The sequence below is a fragment of the Pristis pectinata genome, chromosome 8 (genome assembly GCF_009764475.1).
Source record: "Pristis pectinata isolate sPriPec2 chromosome 8, sPriPec2.1.pri, whole genome shotgun sequence".
Lineage (NCBI taxonomy): Eukaryota > Metazoa > Chordata > Chondrichthyes > Rhinopristiformes > Pristidae > Pristis > Pristis pectinata.
Window position 1 is genome coordinate 81744115 of NC_067412.1, and position 6000 is coordinate 81750114.

Sequence of the window (6000 nt, forward strand, 5' to 3'; positions counted from 1 at the left end):
TAATCTGAGGGGCCAGATGGGAAGGGCATCTTGCTGCTTGGCTTCATGCCTGCTATGAGACAACCTGCTTTGTTTTGATTCATATTGTGACAATATTCTGTTAAGCTACTTTAAGTCTTCCCCAAAGTTACTAACACACCTCGCTGCAACCAACCCTGTGGAGGGGAAAACCCATCTGATACACAGAAACATTAGAAAGGCCTTGTAAAAGCACAAGATGCCAGAAGGGTATCAAGGCCATCCAACCACAGTGCGACCTACATTTTAGTCACAGACACCTCCAGCTTGCGGAGTGCCGTTAGCATTTAGAAGGACATTGAAAGTTTCATGGTCGCACGAGGTAATTGCTGTTGTTGTGTGAGTGAGAGTCAGGTGCAAGATGTGTGCCCATTCCAGCACAGTGGGTCCATTTGTTGGCCTGTGGGTGAAACATTGTAGTCAGGGTGGAGGATGCTTTAGGAATGATGTAAAGGCTTTGCAGAGGTTCCACAGAAGACTTAATAGAATGGTGTAAGTGATGTGGAGAGACAAAATTGTATTATTTTCTTTGAAGCAGGTAGATTTGGGGGAAAATTGGTACATAACTCAAAATCATAAATGGTTTTGATAGTTTTTCCTGATTTACTTTTTTCGGTGGTCCCTGTTTAGAAACCAGACAACAGAATCCCAGTGATTGATGCAAGAATCAGAGATGACACACACAAATTTTTTTTTAACTTTTCAAGTTGTTATGATTTGGATGCGTGGTCAAAGCAGACTTAGTAATTTTCAAAAGACAATTGCATAAAGAACTGAAAGGAAAAATGTGCTCATCTATGGGAACAGAGCAAAGGTGTAGCTTTAGTTGATTCTTTCAAAGAGCTGTAATAAGCTTGATTGGTTGAAAATTTTTCATCTCTACAGCATCATGTTGGTGAGCAGCATAGTTTGATCAGTTTGTTAGACTGGTAATTCTATAGTATTTTTGACATTTGGTAAAGAGTTGCAGCTGCCTGATGTGATGTAAAGAGAATGTACTTCCCTTGTACAATGAGATGGATTCTTGACCTCACAATCTACCTTTTGACCCTGCACCTTATTGTCTACCTGCAATGCACTTGCCTGTAGCTGTGATACTTTACTCTGTATTCTGTTATTGTTTTTACCCTGTACTACCTCAACGCACTGTGTAATGAATTGATCTGTACAAATGGTATGCAAGACAAGTTTTTCCACTGTACCTCAGTACAAGTGACAATAAACCAATAGCAATGCCAATACCAATAAAGATAAAGAAAATTCAAAAAAAATACTTGGACTTGAATACATCAGGAGAATTTTGATTCTGGTAGTTGTAGTTGACTTCCATGATTTTGCACTAGACCTCTGTGTGTCTAAACATCTCGCTGATGAGAATAGCTTCTTCCTCAATGAAAGCAGCTAAATCCATTACTTCATCACATGCTAAATACTGTATCTTTTATAAATGCCCTTTGTCTTGGTGCCAGTTGCATTCTGCTTTCTTGGTTCTCCTTGTGCATTGAACCCATGTAGCACTTTGGGAAACTTAAACAAACCTTCATCCTTTGCTTAGAAAGTAAGAATCCAAGGCAGGCACATGAGACTGCTGATGCTGGAATCTGCAAGGTTTCGACCCAAAATGTCGACAGTTCCTTTCTTCCCACAAATGCTGCTCAACCCATTGAGTTCGTCCAGCAGATCGTTTGTTGCTGAAGAATCCAAGGCATTTCACAATTTTAAATGATTTAGTTTTCTTTCGTGTAGGTCTTTGTTAAGTACTTTTTTTAAAAAAAAAGCATCATTTTAAATTTATTTTCTTCAATACTTTAACTTTAGTAATCCAGGTTCTCAACCCTAAGCAGACCCACATACAAAAGTTTTGGTGAAATTGCTTGTCAACAATTTCTTAAATAAGTTAATATTTAGGAAGTGATTGAGACCACTTCAAGAGTTATAGCAAAGTTATATGCCCTTAATTTGTCTTAATGTAAGGGCAACAATTTAGATGTTCAAAGGAACAAATTTTGGCACAACAGTGTAGAAGTAATTTTACTTTAAAATATAATTCAATAGATCACTTAATTAAATTTACATTGTAACTCTGATGACAATGTTAGCTCATAAAGATTGTGTCCATCACATTTGAACAGAGGTAGCAATGTTGTATCTCAGTTTTTCTGTCAGAAGTTTCGCTAATAGTAAATTGATGGAGTTACTGATGTTTATTGTTTTATATTCGCAATGCTATTAATTTCTGATGTGTGGTATTAAATAGAAAAAGCAGATGACATACTTGTGTAATTCAACCATGGCTCTACATGCATGTAAACTTGATGAAACTCGCAGTAGTTTAATTACCTTTTGTAAATAGGCAATTATATGGGAATGTTTGTGAACAGATCATGTTTTACTGACACTTTTCTAATATTGTAACTTAGGAAAGAATTACACTGTACGTTAACTTTAAGCCAAGAAATTCCTTTTGAATCAGTATGAGGAAACTTGTGTGCTTTTTCTTGGATGGAGTTGATGTGTGGAGGAGAATGGGAATCTCAGATGGAACTTGATCTTGATGATTGTGATTCACTTAAAGCTGCTTTTAAAATTCTAATGGATTCATGAGAGAATCTTTATCAACTGTTCCTGCACCAGTTGGCAGGTTCCTGGGTTGTTTTGGGCCTCACCAGAAAATCCATTTCCTTTGTCCAAAACGAACAGATTATTGAGATTGTAATTAAAAGAAAAGTCCCCCCCCCCCCAAATTTTACAAGGGGAAGGCAGTTGATTTTGGAACATGTAGATTATATTGTCAGAGTGATTTTTTTTCTTCTTGTGGGATACCAAATGGCCTGGATTTTGTGGAGAAATGTTTTTAGCTGTATGCATAACTGTTAAGATTTTCCTGATAAATTCAGCATTTAGGATTTCCACACATGCACGCAAGAGTCTTCAATTTATGGCAGCTATCTTCACATAATCTATGTTCAGCTGAGGTACTCAGAGTGTGAACTTGCAGTAATTCCCCCATTGCTAGATTGTGAGCCCAGAATTTGCAGTCTTTACATACTGGTACTTATTTGAGTGCTAATTAAAATTACTGAAGTACTTAATTCTAACCATTTAGAAATCCACACGTGAAGAGTCAGTTTTATGAAATGTTTATTTTTCTTGAATATTTACAGGTTTTTTTTCCATTGGACTACAAGCTGCTGCCGTGGATTTATTTGTGCTACTGAATTTGGAACACAAGGACTTCATTGGTGAGGATGGCAAATCAAGAGCGAGGACCTAACCGAAGCCTATTAAAACATTTTGTTGAATTACTTTCACTCCATTTTTGTTGGCCATCGTTTAAAAGTTGAGTTGTGTTGTCTTTTTAACTTGATGTTTTGTCTGTATGCATGTCATTTTCAGTATACTTGCAAGTGGTTTGCTCTTAAATATAAGCACAATGTGCTGTACAATGCAAAACCACAAAGTACATTTTGTAGCCATTTTGAGTGCAGGCTCACGTCTGCTGCAGGCTGTCTACAACCTTCCATCTTCACCTTTATGGCAACGAAGATATTTGTATATTATGTATACACTAGTATAGTGATTGTGTGTAATTAAAATCAGCCATTGTTTAGTTTACTGATTAAAACTATCCCGTGCAGCATCTTGTGTTTATTTCATGAAGATTTTAAAACAAATTGCAAGTATTGTCCTTGAGATGAAATTAGGTTTAAATTGTACAACTACAGGAGATTTCTATTTCCATGAATACCTATGTTTGGTCATAAATTTTCAAAATTACATTTGAATTTTTTATCTGCTGTATTCTACCAGTGTAATCTTTTTCTAAATAAATGGATAGTTTTCTCAGTCGGTCATATGTTGTGAAAGTTCTGCTCATTCTTTTGTTAGTGTACTATTGAATTTAGTGACAACTGTTAATAATGGCAGATTGACATCAAATGAAAATGGTCCTGACTGCTTTATAGTTTGTTTAACACAAAAGTTTAGACATACTGTGAAAATGATTGAAATAATTGGAATGTCAGATTTATTTATAGATCTCAAAGAAACATGCATTTTTGTTTTCTGAAGGCTCTTGGATGCCAATAAGAATCTATGTCAGGATAAAAATACCCTTCAGACACTTTAGTATTATCCAATTGTTTCTCTGTCCAAGGAGAACATCTTTCATTAAAGTCTCAACGTTTTGCTTCATTACATCCTGGATACATTTGAGTTCCAGTGAATGGTCTGGAGATTCAGATGTTTTAGTGGACATGTTAATTCACTGAAACTGGTTTTTGTAATTCAGTCGTTCATTGGAAAACTGGAGTTTACGTTGTCACGCGTATGTGGTTATTTTAACTTGCCTATGAGACAGACTTGTACAGTTCTTCATGGCCCATTTCTGTAATACAAAACATGTTTAAATAGTTCAACATAAGCATTAACTGTAGTTTATTTCCAATTTGGTGCTATTTCTTTTGTAACTTATTGCTATTGAATAAACTTTTTTTAGGATGATTACAATAAGCCATAAGGCTGAATGTATCAGTTTAAAATGATGCCCATTGGATGTTCAAACATTTTTATTTATCAGGTTTTGTTTCCTGCAAAAATTAACCAATTGGATTGTAACACTAGTCTTGCATGCTTCTGTAATGCTGATGTGGAGATAGCCTAAGTATCACTTGTATTTTACAACTTATCCTGACGGAATTTGAATTCATTTGCTTGTGCATTTTGTTACCACATAGTCATTATCATTGTGCTGACTTTGCTGTCTCATATCCCCATAAATAGCTTTTATTTGTACTGGAAAAAAAATTGGCCCTTTACTTTTCTCATAGTAATTTAGTCAATATCACATTGAGCAATTGTGCCTTCCTCTTGGATGCTTGGCTTCTCTGGTAACATCTGGTCAACAGGCTTGCACTCTCTCTATAATCTCATACACACTTTGAGCTTACTTGCTCACCAATTTCCTCTTTTACCCTGGTTCCTTTCAAAAATATATTTTGTTTCATTTATTATTATCCCTGTCTTGATTGAGCCATTCATTATCATCTTTGTTTACTGTCTTCAGACTGAATCACTCCTTGAATGATACCCTTAAACTAATTGGGAGCCTGTCGCAAATGTCACTTGCTTCCGCCACGTGCCCCTTTTGAAGGTCTTTATTTTCTCTGCCTTAAGCAGTGTTCTGGCCCAACTTGTTTCGAGTACAATATTTCCTTAAGACCTTGGTTTGCCAGCTTCAAGCCATTGCCAGCTTGTTCATTTAGACCCATGTGCTTCTGTTCCTTTCCTATACATGTACCTGTCCAGATGCTTTTTAAATGATCTGATTGTACCTACCTCTACCACCTCCTCTGGCAGCTTGTACCATATACCCAAAGCCCTCTGTATGAATTACAGATGATCCAATCTCTCCTTTATAACTTCAGCCTTCCATTCCAGGCAACATCCTGGTGAATTTTGTCTGCACTCTTTGTAGCACTACTACATCCTTTCTATTGTGTGGTGACCAGAACTGCATACTCTATTCCAAATGTGGCTGAATCAATGTTTTGTACAGGTGCCATATGATGTCCCAACTCTTATACCAAATATCCCCATCTATGATGGCAAGTGAGCTGAACTCTTTCTTTAAAGAAAAAGTTTAGTCCTATTCACTATCCCATCCACCTGTGTTGCCATATTCAAGATAGTATGAATTTGCACCGCAAGGTCCCTTTGTACGTCAGTGCCTCTAAGGTCACTGCAGTTTACTTAATGTCCTGCCAGTATTAGATGACTGAAAATGCATTAACACAAATGTGTCTAAATTAAATGTCATCTCTCACTACGCCCAACTTTCCAGCTGATCTATGTCCCTCTGTATACTCACTCAGTCAACCATCCTCACTAGCTGCAACTTCACCGATCTTTGTGTCCTCAGCAAACTTGCTTATCAGACCACAGATATTATGACAAAGAACCACTTCACAATCTCAAGATCCA

At 36.6% G+C, this 6000-nt stretch overlaps 1 protein-coding gene across 2 annotated transcripts in view; it reads left to right on the plus strand.

Annotated features, from left to right (window-relative positions):
- The window catches only part of thoc2 (THO complex 2), a 106157-nt gene extending 102285 nt beyond the window's left edge, over positions 1-3872 (plus strand). For both annotated transcript variants that reach the window (XM_052020987.1, XM_052020988.1), the window contains one exon: positions 3183-3872. The gene's annotated coding sequence lies outside the window, so the exon portion shown is untranslated. The remainder of the gene's footprint in view (positions 1-3182) is intronic.
- Positions 3873-6000: the final 2128 nt, after the last annotated feature.